General features: G+C 40.6%; 1 protein-coding gene across 3 annotated transcripts in view; it reads right to left on the reverse strand.

Moving 5' to 3' along the window:
* TPCN1 (two pore segment channel 1) overlaps positions 1-18,135 on the reverse strand; it is a 235,332-nt gene that overhangs the window by 175,124 nt on the left and 42,073 nt on the right. The gene's annotated exons all lie outside the window — the stretch shown is intronic.

Below are 18,135 nucleotides of genomic sequence, written 5' to 3' on the forward strand. Positions count from 1 at the left end.
GACGTTTAGTCAAAAATAACTGTTGTAATAAAAATGGGTGGGGTCGTGGACTCACCATATCCGGAAATAAATACGTTTTATCAAGTAAGAATAAATTTTGTTTTCTTTCCTAAGATATGGTGAGTCCACGACATCATTAATTACTGTTGGGAACCAATACCCAAGCTAGAGGACACAAATGACTAGGGAGAACAAGACATGCAGACCTAAACAGAAGGCACCAGCGCTTAAAGAACCTTTCTCGCAAAAGAAACCTCAGCCGAGGCAAAAGAAACAAATTTGGAAAGTATGCAAAGAAGACTCAACTGCAGCCTTGCAAATCTGTTCCAGAGAAACTTTATCTTGAAAACCCAAGAAAAGGAGACAGCCCTCGTGGAATGAGCTACAATTCTCTCAGAAGGCTGCTGACCAGCAGTCTCATAAACAAAACTAATTATACTTCTCAACCAGAGAAAAAAAGTAGCAGAAGCTTTCAGACTTTTAAGCTTTCCAGAAAAAACAAACAAACAGGGCAGAAGACTGGCGAAAAACCCTAGACACCAGACGAGTAAAGAACGCACAACAACGAAGATGTGCAACAAAAGATCCTTAATATAATAAGGATTAGGACAGAAAGAAGGAACACGTTCCCAATTAATATTTCTATTCAAAACCACTTAGGACGAAAAACTGCCATATTCGAAAATAAGATAAGACGAATTCCAAAACTCTCAGAGGAGAAGCAAAAGGAAAGAAAATCTTCCAAGATAACTTAATATCTATGAAAGGCAAAGGCTCAAACAGAGCCAGTAGCAAACCCTTAAGAACAAGTCTAAGACTCCAAGGATGGAACAACAGACTTAAGCACAAGCCTGACACTAACCAGGTCCTGACAAAAAGTTCACACATGTGGCACATCCACCAGAAACTTGTGCAACAAAAAGGGTAATGCAGAAATCTGACCCTTTAGAAAACTGACTGACAAACCCTTCTCCAGACCTACCTGAATAAACGACAAAATCCAAGGAATCCTGACCCTACTTCCAAGAGCAGCCCTTGGATTAACACCAATAAGGAATTTACGCCTTATGGTAAAAGTTACCAGAACTGGCTTGCAATCCCGAAGCATTGTTTCAATGACCGATTCAGAAAAACCCTGCTTATACAGAACTAAGCATTACATTTCCAGCATAGAGCTTCAGAGAAACGAAATAGAATGAAGGAATGGACCCTGAAATAGAAGGTCCTTCCTCAGAGACAATCTCCAATGTGGGAGATATGACAACTCCACAAGGTCTGCATACCAGATCCTGCAAGAACATGCGGGAACTATTGAAAATATTCATGCTCTCTCTCATTTGATACGATCAAAGAATCGTTGAAGAAGAGAAAACTGAGGAAACAGGTTTGTCAGACTGAGGTCTGAAGGAGTATCTATCAGGGCAACCTGCAGATCTCTTGACCTTAAAACATACCTTGGAAGCTTGGCGTACTGCCATCTAATCCACATCCAGCACCCACCTCTGGTAAGAGCGTCCACTTCCCAGGAAGAAATGTCTGACTGCTCAAGAAGTCTGCTCCCAGTATCCACTCCTGGAATGTGGATGACATACAGACAGCAACTGCGAGCCTCCCCTCACTGAACAATCCACGCTATTTCTATCATGGCTAAGAAACTCCAGATTCCTTGCAGGTGATTGATAACCCAGAATCTGAAGAACGGGCCAAAGACAACTGATGCCAAGCCATCAGAGCAATGTAGATCACTCTCTACTCCAAGATGGTTATGAGGAGAGTAGACTCCTCTTGAATCCATAGTCCCCAGCCCAACAGGCTGGCATCCATGGTCACTATTACCCAAGAAGGTCTCAGGAAGCATGTGTCCTGAGACAAAAACTCCTGAACAAACCACCATGGGAGAAAATCCCATAAAGACAGATCTAGATCTACGCCTAACAGCAGAATTCTCAGATGGAATCGAACAAAGGGAATGAAGTTCAATGAAGCGACCATCAAACCAGTTACCTCCAAACATTGAGCCACTGAAGACCGAACACTAAACTTCGGAGACAGGAAGGAGGAAACAATCTTTGATTTTCTGACCTCTGACAGAAATTTTTTAGAAATAGGGAAACTATTATGGTCCTTAAGAAAACTACCCCTGTAACAGGAACAAGGAACTCATTTTCTGATTCACGTCCCATCCATGGGAAAGAAGAAAAAGACAACAAGATCTCTGTATGAGATCTTACTTGTGGAAAATAAAGCGCATGAACCCTTATGTCGTCCAGTAAGGGCGCCACAACAACACCCCGAAACCTTATCACTGCCAAAATAGCCCCCACAGGAAGCCCTGGCAAAGCCAAAGGGAAAAGCCACAAACTGAACAAGTTTGACAGAAAGGCAAATCTCAAGAACTTGAAGATACTCCTCCCCCGGGTCTATGTTCAGCTAGAACTGACCCTTTTGGACCAAAGGAAGAATGGAACCAATGGTTTCCATTTGTAAGTACGGTACCCTTAAAAAAACTTAAGACATTTTAGGTCTAGAATAGAACGAAAAATTCCCTCTGTTTCGGAAACCATGAACCAAAATTAATAAAATTCTAGACCCTATTCCCTTACAGGAACTGGAACTATTCAACGCAATTCGAAAATGCCTGTTATCTGGTCCGCAGATAAAAGAAAGAGGAGGAGCCTGCCTCTGGAAGAAAGGTAGGAATTCTATTTAGTAACCCTGAAATACTATGTCCACAGTCAATCTGGCACATCTCGTATTCAAGTTTGAAGAAAAAAAACAGACATTCAACCCCCCACTTGTTCCGATCCCAGGATCGGGGGCAAACCCTTTATGCCGATTTAGCTCAGCTGAAGGGTTCTACTCTGAGGTCCTTTATGTCTATTCTTTCTTGTGGTAGAAAAGACCCTTTTTCACCCGTAAATTCAGAAATATTCCTGTCAGATCAGGACCAAACAAGGTCTTACCCTTGTAAGGAATCGTCAGAAGTTTGGACTCATAGGAAAAATCCACTGACCAAGAATTCAGCCACAACGCCCCGCGGGCTAGCACAGCGAAGGCAGATATATTGGCTCCCAGCTAAATGTGCATGTAGAATTAGAAGAAAATAATTTGAACTGGATCTCCTCCAAAAGGAGTCTTGGCCAAAATGAAATCAGACAAGGCGTTGCACCAATAAGATGCCTCACTTCCATTAATCCTTAAATGAGCAGTTATTCTCTCTAGGGATCGTAGTTCTCGTAGCCAGAGTAGAAAAGGCCTCTTCTACTTTAGGCACCGTGCTCCATAATATTTCATGGAAACAGCGACAGGAGACGGGGAAAAAGGAATCCCTGAATTCTCCCATTCCTGTAAAAAAAAATCTCCTAGCACAGTCTGGGACAGGAAAACTTCCACAGTGGAATCCTAGTATTTATAATTTACTATATTCTTTAGTGTTGACACTAAAAGGTGTAAACTACCGCACCTTGTGTTCCTAGGTGGTCACTCACCCAGGTACTGACCAGGCCTGGCACTGCTAAACTTCTGAGATCATGCGGGATCAGGTGCATTCAGAGCAGCGTAGGGGTAGACTATCGGAGCTGTCCAAAGTAGCCAAAACCTCCTTTAACAATACACAAAGGTGTCCAGGCTTAAATCTGAAGGTTCACACTTCAGCATCAAATGAAGGAATTATACTGTCTAAATCTGAGATATCACCCTCAGAGATTACCGACATATCCTCCTCATCAGACCTATGAGGATGGGCCATCTGGGTAGCTGTAGGTGGAACAGAAACCTTCCTATCTGAAACAATGCCACAGATACCCAGAAGATATCTGAGCTGCAGAATTTTGCATACAAATAACTCTTCTAGGAGATAACGAGGAACCGCAGGGCACTGCATGTGACACCACAGAGGCTTGGGATGTTTAAGGAAAAGGCTGTGGCATTACCTAAACAGCATAATCCTGGGTGACATTGGGCTCAGAGGCAACGCACTCTCTCTATATCAAGAGATCCAGCAAAGTAAAAGCCCACAATTGCATATTTGAAGCAATATTTAGTGTCTAAGAATCAAACAGAATTCTTTTCCAAAAAATAACTGAGCGGTAATATAAATCCAAATATAATATTTTAATATTATAGTAGAAAAAACAAACTGTCACTTTAAATCAGTTAATTAAGGGACGCTATTGCAAACCCAGAATAGGGTAACAGAGATTTATTAAATAAATAGATGCTCATAATATAACTTTTACATAGGTATATAATGAACGTTCTCCATAATGACTTTGGAAGAAGCGTTTCCATCTATACTACTTCTCATAGAGACAGAAGTATAATGCGCCGGAAGGATCGGTTCACAATCGAAGTAGACTGAAAAATGCGGGGTCACATGACCGGGCCCGGCAAGAGACTAAAATGGCGCCACATCTCCTTCATAGTGAAGGAGGCGGGGACACGGCAGCAGCATGGGAATGAAGCGCGAAAATTACTACTTTGCGCTTAATTCTATCAGTTGTAACACGCCACCAGCAAAGTCTCCAAATCCCACGAAGACTCCTCATAAGCAATGGTGCCCTTCACTAGGGATCCCAGAAATGGAGTGAGCGAAGCACAAACAATCCCCATAACAATTGCGCAGCCAAAAGTAATAGCGCGCACACAGAAATTGTCTCAAAAACTGTGAATGCTAAGCCCTTAAAGAGCTACACGCACCCAACAGAAAAATACATATGAATAAAAATTTTGAGGTGTCATTAACCCCCTTAGGGGCTTCTGAACTTTAACACATGAGCCTAAAAACTCAGGGGATTCTATATTAACCCCTAGTCTCCTGTCACCATAAAGTGCCTGCATCCTGCCTAAAATATCCTTCTAAAGGATATACATGTCCCACATATGTTGCAGAGAGGCTCCTTAACCCTTTTAGTGCCATCTCCCATCCCCAGAAGACGAAAAACGAAATCTTTGCTTACCTGATAAATGTATTTATTTCTTGACACGGTGAGTCCACGAATCATCTCTAATTACTATTGGGAATATCACTCCTGGCCAGCAGGAGGAATTAAAGAGCACAACAGCAAAGCTGTTAAGTATCACCTCCCTTCCCTCCAACACCAGTCATTCGAGCAAAGGAAAAAGGAGAGAAAGGAAGTAACGCAAGGTGCAGAGGTGCCTGAGGTTTCTAACAGAAAAAAAAACTGTCTAATAAAAAAAAGCGGGCCGTGGACTCACCGTGTCAAGAAATAAATAAATTTATCAGGTAAGCATAAATTTAGTTTTCTTTCCAATGACACGGTGAGTCCACGAATTATCTCTAATTACTATTGGGAATCAATACCCAAGTTAGAGGACACAGATGATAAGGGAGGGACAAGACAGGGAACCTAAACGGAAGGCACCACTGCTTGAAGAACCTTTCTCCCAAAAGAAGCCTCAGCCAAGGCACAGGTATCAAATTTATAGAATTTTGAAAAAGTGTGTAGAGAGAACCAAGTTGCAGCCTTGCAAATCTGTTCCACAGAAGCTTCATTTTTGCCCAGGAAGAGGAAATAGCCCTCGTGGAATGAGCCGTGATTCTCTCAGAATGCTGTTGTCTAGAAGTTTCATAGGCCAAACGAATTATACTCTTCAGCCACAAAGAAAGAGAAGTAGCCGTAGCTTTCTGACCCCTTGCGTTTCCCAGAGAAAAAAAACAAACAAAGCAGAAGACTGGCGAAAATTCTTAGTCGCCTGTAAATAGTATTTCAACGCACGAACGACATCTAGGTGGTGCAGTAGACTCTCTTTATGAGAAGAAGGGTTAGGACACAAAGAAGGAACAACAATCTCTTGATTAATGTTCCTATCCGACACCACTTTAGGGAGGAAACCTAACTTAGTACGCAGAACTACCTTATCTGAATTAAAAAACATAATTTATGCTTACCTGATAAATTTATTTCTCTTGTGATGTATCGAGTCCACTGATTCATCCTTACTTGTGGGATAATCTTCTTCCCAACAGGAAGTGGCAAAGAGAGCACCCACAGCAGAGCTGTCTATATAGCTCCCCCCTTAGCTCCACCCCCCAGTCATTCGACCGAAGGCTAGGAAGAAAAAGGAGAAACTATAGGGTGCAGAGGTGACTGAAAGTTTTAAAAATAAAAAAAATATATGCCTGTCTTAAAAAACAGGGCGGGCCGTGGACTCGATACATCACAAGAGAAATAAATTTATCAGGTAAGCATAAATTCTGTTTTCTCTTGTAAGATGTATCGAGTCCACGGATTCATCCTTACTTGTGGGATACCAATACCAAAGCTTTAGGACACGGATGAAGGGAGGGACAAGACAGGGACCTTAAACGGAAGGCACCACTGCTTGTAGAACCTTTCTCCCAAAAATAGCCTCCGAAGAAGCAAAAGTATCGAATTTGTAAAATTTGGAAAAAGTATGAAGCGAACACCAAGTCGCCGCCTTACAAATCTGTTCAACAGAAGCCTCATTCTTAAAAGCCCATGTGGAAGCCACAGCTCTAGTAGAATGAGCAGCAATTCTTTCAGGAGGCTGCTGTCCAGCAGTCTCATAGGCCAAACGGATGATGCTTTTCAGCCAAAAGGAAAGAGAGGTAGCCATAGCCCTTTGACCTCTCCGTTTACCAGAATAAACAACAAACAATGAAGATGTTTGACGGAAATCTTTAGTTGCTTGTAAGTAGAACTTTAAAGCACGAACTACATCAAGATTGTGTAACAGACGTTTCCTTCTTTGATGAAGGATTAGGACACAGAGAAGGAACAACAATCTCTTGATTGATATTCTTATTAGGAACAACCTTAGGAAGAAACCCAGGTTTGGTATGCAAAACCACCTTATCTGCATGGAAAACAAGGTAAGGGGAATCACATTGTAAAGCAGATAGCTCAGAAACTCTTTGAGCCGAAGAGATAGCTACTAAAAACAAAACTTTCCAAGATAGAAGCTTAATATCTATGGAATGCATAGGTTCAAACGGAACCCCTTGAAGAACTTTAAGAACTAAGTTTAGGCTCCATGGCGGAGCAACAGGTTTAAATACAGGCTTGATTCTGACCAAAGCCTGACTAAATGCTTGAACGTCTGGGACATCTGCCAGACGTTTTTGTAGTAGAATAGACAAAGCAGATATTTGTCCTTTTAGGGAACTAGCAGATAATCCCTTCTCCAAACCTTCTTGGAGAAAAGACAATATTCTATGAATCCTAATCTTACTCCACGAGTAACCTTTGGATTCACACCAATAAAGATATTTGCGCCAAATCTTATGATAGATCTTCCTGGTGACAGGCTTTCTAGCCTGAATCAGGGTATCAATGACCGACTCAGAGAAATCACGCTTTGATAGAATCAGGCGTTCAATCTCCAAACAGTCAGACGCAGAGAAATTAGATTTGGATACATGAACGGACCTTGAATTATAAAGTCCCGCCTCATTGGCAGAGTCCACGGTGGAACCAAAGACATGTCCACTAGGTCTGCATACCAAATCCTGCGTGGCCACGCAGGTGCTATCAGAATTACCGAAGCTCTCTCCTGCTTGATTCTGGCAACCAGACGTGGGAGGAGAGGAAACGGTGGAAATACATAGGTCAGATTGAAGGACCAAGGCACTGCTAGAGCATCTATCAGTACCGCCTTGGGATCCCGGGACCTGGACCCGTAACGAGGAAGTTTGGCATTCTGACGAGACGCCATCAGATCCAATTCTGGTGTGCCCCATAGCTGAATCAGCTGGGCAAATACCTCCGGCAAATACTGACGACTTAGAAAACCCGCCTCCCAGTTCTCTACCCCTGGGATGTGGATTGCTGAGAGATGGCAAGAGTGATCCTCTGCCCACCGGATTATTTTGGTTACCTCCATCATCGCTAGAGGACTCCTTGTTCCTCCTTGATGATTGATATAAGCTACAGTCGTGATGTTGTCCGACTGAAATCTGATGAAATTTGGCCGCAGCAAGCTGAGGCCACGCCTGAAGCACATTGCTCTCAGTTCTAGAATGTTTATCGGCAGGAGAGCTTCCTCCCGAGACCATAAGCCCTGTGCTTTCAGGGAGTTCCAGACTGCACCCCAGCCTAGCAGGCTGGCATCTGTCGTTAGGATGAGCCACTCTGGCCTGCGGAAACACATTCCCTGAGACAGGTGGTCCTGAGACAACCACCAGAGAAGAGAATCTCTGGTCCCCTGGTCCAGATGCAGTTGAGGAGATAAATCTGCATAATCCCCATTCCACTGTTTGAGCATGCATAGTTGCAGTGGTCTGAGGTGTAGGTGGGCAAGAGAAACTATGTCCATTGCCGCTACCATGAGTCCGATTACCTCCATACACTGAGCCACTGATAGCCGAGGAATGGAATGAAGAGTTCGGCAAGTGGTTAAGAGTTTTAATTTTCTGACCTCCGTCAGAAATATTTTCATTTCTACCGAGTCTATCAGAGTTCCTAGGAAGGAAACTCTTGTAAGAGGGAAGAGAGAACTCTTTTTTATGTTCACCTTCCACCCGTGAGCTCTCAGAAAAGCCAACACGATGTCCGTTTGAGACTTGGCTAGCTGGAAAGTCGACGACTGAATTAAGATGTCGTCTAGATAAGGCGCCACTGCTATGCCCCGTGGCCGCAGAACCGCCAGAAGGGACCCAAACTGGTAATGCCCAAACGCAGGGAAGGGCCACAAACTGGTAATGCCTGTTTAGAAAGGCAAATCTGAGAAATTGATGATGATCTCTGTGAATAGGGATGTGTAGATACGCATCCTTTAAGTCCACGGTAGTCATATATTGACCCTCCTGGATCAGAGGAAGAATAGTCCGAATAGTCTCCATCTTGAATGATGGAACCTTGAGGAACTTGTTTAGAATTTTGAGATCCAAGATTGGTCTGAAAGTTCCCTCTTTTTTGGGAACCACAAACAGGTTTGAATAAAACCCTAGCCCCTGTTCCTCTATTGGGACTGGGCGGATCACCCCCATGGTATGTAGGTCTTCTACACAGCATAAGAACACCCCTCTCTTTGTCTGGTTTACAGACTATCGAGAAATGTGAAATCTCCACCTTGGAAGGGAGTCTTTGAATTCCAGAAGATACCCCTGGGACACAATTTCTAAAGCCCAGGGATAGTGAACATCTCTCGCCCAAGCCTGAGCGAAGAGAGAGAGTCTGCCCCCTACTAGATCCGGTCCCGGATCGGGGGCTACCCCTTCATGCTGTTTTAGAAGCGCTGCAGGCTTCTTGGCCTGTTTACCCTTGTTCCAAGCCTGGTTAGGTCTCCAGACTGGCTTGGATTGGGCAAAATTCCCCTCTTGCTTTGCAGTAGAGGAAGCCGAAGCGGGACCACCCTTGAAGTTCCGAAAGGAACGAAAATTATTCTGTTTGGTCCTCATCTTACGTGATCTATCCTGAGGGAGGGCATGACCTTTCCCTCCAGTGATGTCTGAAATAATCTCTTTCAGTTCAGGCCCGAATAGGGTCTTACCTTTGAAAGGAATGTTCAAAAGTTTAGATTTAGATGACACATCAGCAGACCAGGACTTAAGCCATAACGCCCTGCGTGCTAAAATGGCAAAACCTGAATTCTTTGCCGCTAATTTAGCCAGTTGAAATGCGGCATCTGTAATAAAATAATTAGCCAACTTAAGGGCCTTAATTCTGTCCATAATCTCCTCTAATGGAGTCTCCATTTGAAGAACCTCCTCTAGAGCCTCAAACCAGAAAGCAGCTGCAGTCGTTACAGGAACAATGCACGCAATAGGTTGGAGAGAAAAACCTTGATGAACAAACATTTTCTTCAAGAGACCCTCTAATTTTGTATCCATAGGATCTTTGAAAGCACAACAGTCTTCAATAGGTATAGTTGTACGCTTAGACAGAGTAGAAATAGCTCCCTCCACCTTAGGAACTGTCTGCCTTGAGTCCCTTATGGTGTCAGATATGGGAAACATTTTCTTAAAAACAGGAGGGGGAGTGAACAGAATACCTGGTCTATCCCACTCCTTAGCAATAATATTCACAATCCTCTTAGGGACTGGAAAAACATCAGTGTAAACAGGAACCTCTAAGTATTTATCCATTTTACACAATTTCTCTGGGAACACTATAGGGTCACAATCATCTAGAGTTGCTAATACCTCCCTAAGCAATAAGCGGAGGTGTTCAAGCTTAAATTTAAAGGCCGTCATATCAGAATCTGTCTGAGGAAGCGTCTTTCCTGAATCAGAAATTTCTCCCTCAGATAACAAATCCCTCACCCCTTCAGAGCATTGTGAGGGCATATCAGATACGGCTACTAAAGCATGAGACGGCTCAGCATTTTTCCTTAACCCAGAGCTGTCCCGCTTTCCTTGTAAACCAGGCAGTTTGGATAAAACCTCTGTGAGGGTTGTATTCATAACTGTGGCCATGTCTTGTAAAGTAAATGAATTTGACGCACTAGAGGTACTTGGCGTCACTTGTGCGGGCGTTACTGGTTGTGACACTTGGGGAGAGCTAGATGGTGAACCCTCATTTACTTCTGACTGAGAATCATCTATTGCTCTATTTTTAAGTGCTAATATATGTTCTTTATAATTTATAGACATATCAGTACAATTGGGACACATTCTAAGAGAGGGTTCCACAATGGCTTCCAAACATATTGAACAAGGATTTTCCTTGGTGTCAGACATGTTAAACAGGCTAGTAATGTAACAAGCAAGCTTGGAAAACACTGTAATCAAAGTAAATAACACTTAGAAATAAAACGGTACTGTGCTTTTAAGAGAAAAAAAGCTGCACAAGTTCTGCAAAACAGTGTAAAAAAGCAGTAAACTTAACGAAATTTTTACAGTAGTATCTTACAGCCTTAGTAACTTTGCACAGCTATGCAAATAAACAATTAACCCCTTAATGGCCTACCTGCCCTTCAGAACGATTTGTGGGGGGGGGGGGAAACCTCCTTTACAGCCCTCAAACACAGCAGGAACCACTGGAGAAGCAGTTGGATGTCTCTAAGGAAAAGAAACTGCGCAACTGAGGCGCTAAAATAGGCCCCTCCCACCTCACTCGATGTTTTGAGGCCTATTAGAAAAACACCTGAGTGTCTCTTAATTAACCATGTGGGTTAAAAAACCCTAAAACAAGCCACAATGACCCCTTTAGTCCCTTCAAAAAAAACGTTATAATTGCATCATTTACTGAACAAACAAAAAACGTTTTTTCCTAACAGTGTCACCAGTAACTTATGAGCCCTTCAAGCAAGCTGAAATTCCTATCAAAGTGTCTGAATACAGCTTACCTTTCCCTCATGGGGATATTGCCAGCCTTTTCTAGAATTAACACAGTCTGTCTAGAAAAAATATAGACTGAACATACCTCAAATGCAGCTTAGCATGCAAACCGTTCCCCCAACTGAAGTTTTCCTGTACTCTTCAGCCCTTGTGAGAACAGCAGTGGATCTTAGTTACAAAGTGCCAAGATCATAATCCTCCTTGCAGAAATCTTCATCCCTTTTCTGACAGAGAGTAAATAGTACACACCGGTACCATTTAAAATAACAAACTTTTGCTTGAGAAATAAAAAACGATCATTTTTGTCACCACACTCGCTCTGCCCTTCATAGTTTCTTAGAGTAGGCAAAGAGAATGACTGGGGGGTGGAGCTAAGGGGGAAGCTATATAGACAGTTCTGCTGTGGGTGCTCTCTTTGCCACTTCCTGTTGGGAAGGAGAATATCCCACAAGTAAGGATGAATCCTTGGACTCGATACATCTTACAAGAGAAATAAGGTAAGCGGATTCACACTGTAACACCGAGAGTTGTGAGACTCTACGAGCAGAACAGATTGCAACAAGAAACAAAACTTTCCAAGATAACATCTTAATATCCAAGGAATGAATAGGCTCAAACGGAGCCTGCTGAAGAACTTTAAGAACAAGGTTAAGACTCCAAAGCGGAGTAACAGGTTTGATACAGGCCTGATTTTAACCAAGGCCTGACAGAAATATTGTACGTCTGGTACATCCGCCAGACGTTTATGCAACAAAATAGACAAGGCGGATATTTGACCCTTCAAGGTACTAGCAGATAATCCCTTCTCCAGACCTTCTTGGAGAAAAGACAAAATCCTAGGAATCCGAACTCTACTCCAAGAGAAACCTCTGGATTCACACCAATACAGATATCTTATAGATATCTTATAGAGTAAACCTACTCTGGCTTTCTGAAATAATTAAATTCTTGAATGTAGCCAAGAAGAAATCAAATTTTCTTCAGACACCAAAACTTCACCTCCTCCATGCACCAACGCAAAGAGAATGACTGGGGTTTGTGGGAAGGGAAGTGATACTTAACACCTTTGCTGTGGTGCTCTTTGCCTCCTCCTATTGGCCAGGAGTGATATTCCCAACAGTAATTGATGACGTTGTGGACATACCATATCTTAGGAAAGAAAACTAAATATTTAGATTTATTTTTTGTTTGCTATTCCAGAATACCCCAATAACATTGCTGACATACCCCATTTTATTTCCATCAAGATAAGCATAGTCATATTACAGTGCCCTATTTCTGGTTTTCTATTCAATACAGACACAACAAACACTTACAGGGGCGTTACAATATAAGGACAACATGGAACGCTAAACTTTTCTTTCATGAATCAGAACATACAAATTTTGAACAACTTTCCAATTTACTTCTATTACAAATTTTGATTCATTCTCTTGGAATCCTTTTTCAAAGAGACAGCAATGCACTACTGGGAGCAAGTTGAGCACATTAATAAGCTAATAACAAGAGACAAATATGTGCAGCCACCAATCAGCAGCTAGCTCCCAGCTCCTGAGCCTACCTAGGTATACTTTCCCACAAAGATTAACAAGAGATCTAAGCAAATTAGATAATAGAAGTACATTGGAAAGTTGTTTAAAATTGTATGCTCTGAATCATGAAATAAATATTTGGGGGTTAATGGCCCTTTAAGTTTGGCAGATCATGGCCTCTTAGAATTTTCCTTTTAGCTGCTAAGGCAGATTATCAGACACACACATACAAAACAATAACTGTGTCTAGCATCTAAAAAACAAAGGTGGCTGGAATCTCAGTAATAGATTTCTCAATTCATGGGAGAAAAGTATTATCATGGTCTGTAACAGGACATTGTAACCTTGTTCCTTTTCTTATTCCTTCTAACACATCAGTCACTATGTAGACAAAATGCAAGCTATCCTTCCTTTTTCATTAACTTGAAGTCTTTACCCAAGTCTAAGGTTTAAAGGAACATTAAAAGGGACATTCCGTTAAAAATTTAAATGTACATAGATGAATTACATCTTTGGCTAAAAAAATATTTGCAATAAACATGCACTGGCAAAAATGCTTCTAGTAAAAGTTATTACTGTTTTAGTCTTAACATTTTTCTATGCACGTGCATGTGAAGCATAGCTAGATATTCTCAGTTCACCAGCATTTTAAATACTGCAGCTGCTCAGAGCACCAGTGGGGCTTGTATCATGTCAGCAATTTGCAAATTGAGTTAGTACCATACTGTACAAGCACCTTAGGGTCTCTGAGCAAGTACTGTGCTTAAAATGCTGGTGCACAGTGCTTTTATTAGAAGCATTTTTGCTAATACATGCATCCATGTGGATTCCAATTTTGGCTGTAATGTCCCTTTAACCACTAAATACATTTTATAAGCATAGTAATTGAGGATATTCTCTCTCTAGTCATGGGTGCCGCCATGTTGAAGTTTGCCTTTCATTGTGTTCCAGTGCTGACATGTTTGCACATGAGCAGCAACTCTACTCAGATACCGACGTTCCAAAATGGTGGCACCCATGAAAAGAGGGAGGTGTATAAAATGTATTTAAAAGGGATAATAAACACCAAAAACGTTATTGTTTAAAAAGATAGATAATCCATTTATTTACTATTCCCCAATTTTGCAAAACCAACAGTTATATTAATATACTTTTTACCTCTGAAATTACCTTGTATCTAAGCTTCTGCTGACTGCCTCCTTATCTCAGATCTTTTGACAGACTTGCATTTTAGTGCATGAGCACAATGTTATCTATATGAAACACATGAACTAATGCCCTCTAGCTAAGAAAAACTGTCAAATGCATCTAGATAAGAGGCGGCCTTCAAGAGTTTAGAAATTAATTAATTTGGACTTTATTATCCCTTTAATGTTTAATGTCATTTTAATGTGGATGATTCAAAATAAACTATCCTCTGTACTAAGGTAACTATACACTGCAATAAATGACCAAATGCTGATCTCCATCCATATCAACCTTATCTCACCAAGCCAAACTACCCAACAAGACCCCCCTCACAATACCCCAATTACCTTAAAATAAAAAAATCCCACATCTCACACTCAATTGTCTAAAGGCCCCACCCTACAAGATCACAACATTAAAATACTCATCACATTATGGACTCCCCTCCACAACCCCCCATCATGATAACAACCCATGTTATTAACAGACCCTCTGTAAAAACTAAGAGCCTCATCCGAATAATGGCATTGTTGTTTCTAATTGCAAGAAAATTAAAGGGACATGAAACCCAAATTTCTTCTTTCATGATTCAGAAAGAGCATGCAATCTTAAACAACTTTCCAATTTACTTCTATTATTTAATTTGCTTCCTTCTCTTGTTATCCTTTGCTGAAAACTTTATCTAGGAAAGCTCAGGAGCAGCAAAGAACCTAGCTGCTGATTGGTGGCTGCATATATATATATATATATATATATATATAAAAAATATATACTGATTGAATAAGATAGATAATTTCTTTACTACCCATTCCTCAGCTTTGCACAACCAACATTGCAAGATTGACCCCTTAACGACAAAGGACATACAGGGTACGTCCTAAAAAAACTGTAATAATCAAGGACATACCCTGTACGTCCTCAGGGGTTTCAAGTGGTGGAAGCGATCCTGATCCCGCTTTCAAGGTATTGCAGTGATGCCTCAATATTGAGGCATCACTGCAATACCTTTTTTTACCCACCGCTGCAGAGAGAGCCACTCTAGCGTGCGCTAGTACTTTAAAATAAATTACAATTAAGATGATGGGATGGGGGGAGAGGAAAAGGGCGGGTTAAAAATATTAAGAAAGGGATCTGGGAGGGAGATAGGCTATTGGAGAGTGGGGCAGCTACACTATAGATTATTTTTTTTTGCCAAAAAAAATAAAATAAAAAGCACTTTTTTTTTCAGCAAACCAGTACCCAAGATGGCAGCAAATAGGTAGAGGGGGCAGGGTTAGAGAGCTGTTTTTGGGGTCGGGGTCGGGGGCTAAGGGGGGATCCAACACTACAGAATAAAAAAAAATATAATAATAATAATAATAATAATAATAATAATAATAATAATAATTTTATATATATATATATATATATATATATATATATATATATACACATACACACACACACATATATACATATATACATACACACACACACACATACAGTGGATATAAAAAGTCTACACACCCCTGTTAAAATGTCAGGTTTCTGTGAAGTAAAAAAAAATGAGACAAAGATAAATCATTTAAGAACTTTTTCCACCTTTAATGTGACCTATAAACTCTACAACTCAATTGAAAAACAAACTGAAATCTTTTAGGTGGAGGGAAGAAAACAAAAACAACTAAAATAATTTGGTTGCATAAGTGTGCACACCCTTATGTAGCTGTGTTCAGAATTAAGCAATCACATTCAAAATCATGTTAAATAGGAGTCAGTACACACCTGCCATAAATTTTCTTAGTCGCATCCCACAGCAAAAGCCATGGTCCACAGAGAGCTTCCAAAGCATTAGGGGGATCTTATTGTTAAAAGGTATCAGTCAGGAGAAGGGTACAAAAGAGTTTCCAAAGCATTAGATATACCATGGAATACAGTGAAGACAGTCATCATCAAGTGGAGAAAATATGGCACAACAGTGAGATTACCAAGAACTGGACATCCCTCCAAAATTGATGAAAAGACGAGAAGAAAACTGGTCTGGGAGGCTACCAAGAGGTCTACAGCAACATTAAAGGAGCTGCAGGAATATCTAGCAAGTACTGGCTGTGTCGTACATGTGACAACAATCTCACGTATTCTTCATATGTCTGGGCTATGGGGTAGAGTGACGAAAGCTTTTCTTATGAAGAAAAACATCCAAGCTATGCTACATTTTGCAAAAACACATCTGAAGTCTCCCAAAAGCATGTGGGAAAAGGTGTTATGGTCTGATGAAACCAAGGTTGAACTTTTTGACCATAATTCCAAAAGATATGTTTAGCGCAAAAACAACACTGCACATCACCAAAAGAACACCATACCCACAGTGAAGCATGGTGGTGGCAGCATCATGCTTTGGGGCTGTTTTTCTTCAGCTGGAACTGGGGCCTTAGTTAAGCTAGAGGGAATTATGAACAGTTCCAAATACCAGTCAATAATGGAACAAAAAATTCATCTTTCAGCATGACAACGACCCAAAGCATACATCCAATTCAACAAAGGAATGGCTTCACCAGAAAAAGATTAAAGTTTTGTAATGGCCCAGCCATAAGCCAGACCTGAATCCGATTGAAAATCTGTGGGGTGATCTGAGAAGGTCTGTGCACAGGAGATGCCCTCGCAATCTGACAGATTTGGAGTGTTTTTGCAAAGAAGAGTGGGCAAATCTTGCCAAGTCAAAATGTGCCATGCTGATAGACTCATACCCAAAAAGTGCTGTAATAAAATCAAAAGGTGCTTCAACAAAGTATTAGTTTAAGTTGTATAGTTTATAGGTCACATTAAAGAAACCTGACAAATGGGTGTGTAGACTTTTTATATCCAGTGTATGTATGTGTGTATATATATATATATACATATATACACACACACTGTATATATATTTATATATAAAAGCTTTTTATTTATTTTAGTACTGGCAGACTTTCTGCCAGTACTTAAAGTGAATGTAAATTTTGATGAATTAAAGTGCCCCTGTTTTTAATCGAATTTTTAAAAAACAGGCACTTTAGCATTAAAATTTACATTCACTTTAAGATGGCGGTAACAATTGTGAGGTGGGGGACGGAAGAGAGCTGTTTGAGGGGAGTTAAGGAGGGATCAGGGGGTGGGATATGTCAGGTGTGAGGCTGATCTCTATACTAAAGCTAAAATTAACTCTACAAGCTACCTAATTAACCCCTTCACTGCTGTGCATAATACAAGTGTGGTGCGCAGCGGCATTTAGCAGCCTTCTAATTACCAAAAAGCAACATCAAAGCCATATAAGTCTGCTATTTCAGAACAAAGAGAATCCCAGAGAAGCATTTACAAACATTTGTGCCATAATTGCACAAGCTGTTTGTAAATAAATTCAGTGAGAAACCTAAAGTTAGTGAAAAAGTGAATGACATTTTTTATTTGATCGCATTTGGCGGTGAAATGGTGGCATGAAATATACCAAAATGGGCCGAGATCAATACTTTGGGTTGTCTACTAAAAAAAAATATATACATGTCAAGGGATATTCAGGGATTCCTGACAGATATCAGTGTTACAATGTAACTATCGCTAATTTTGAAAAACAAAAAATGGTTTGGAAATTGCAAAATGCTACTTGTATTTAATGCCCTATAATTTGCAAAAAAAGTAAAGAACGTGTAAACATTGGGTATTTCTAAACTAAGGAAAAAAATTAGAAACTATTTAGCATTAGTGTTTTTGGATGGTTGTAGATGTGTAACAGATTTTAGGGGTTAAAGTTAGAAAAAGTGTGTTTTTTTCCATTTTTCCATCATATTTTATAAAAAGTTTTATAGTAAATTATATGAGGAAAATAATGGTATCTTTAGAAAGTTCATTTAATGGCGAGAACAACGGTATATAATATGTGTGGGTACAGTAAATGAGTAAGAGGAAAATTACAGCTAAACACAAACACCGCAGAAATGTAAAAATAGCCCTGGTCCCAAACGGTAAGAAAATTGTAGAAAAAAAGTACTATGGTCACTAAGGGGTTAATATACTTTATAACATTTAAACCTCTAAATTTCTGTCTGTTTCAAAGGCTCTATTGACAGCCTCTTAATCACATGCTTTTTAGTTTATTTTCAGAACAGGATACTGCTAGTTCATGTGGGCTATATAGATAAC

The sequence above is a fragment of the Bombina bombina genome, chromosome 2 (assembly GCF_027579735.1).
Source record: "Bombina bombina isolate aBomBom1 chromosome 2, aBomBom1.pri, whole genome shotgun sequence".
In the NCBI taxonomy this organism is placed as follows: domain Eukaryota; kingdom Metazoa; phylum Chordata; class Amphibia; order Anura; family Bombinatoridae; genus Bombina; species Bombina bombina.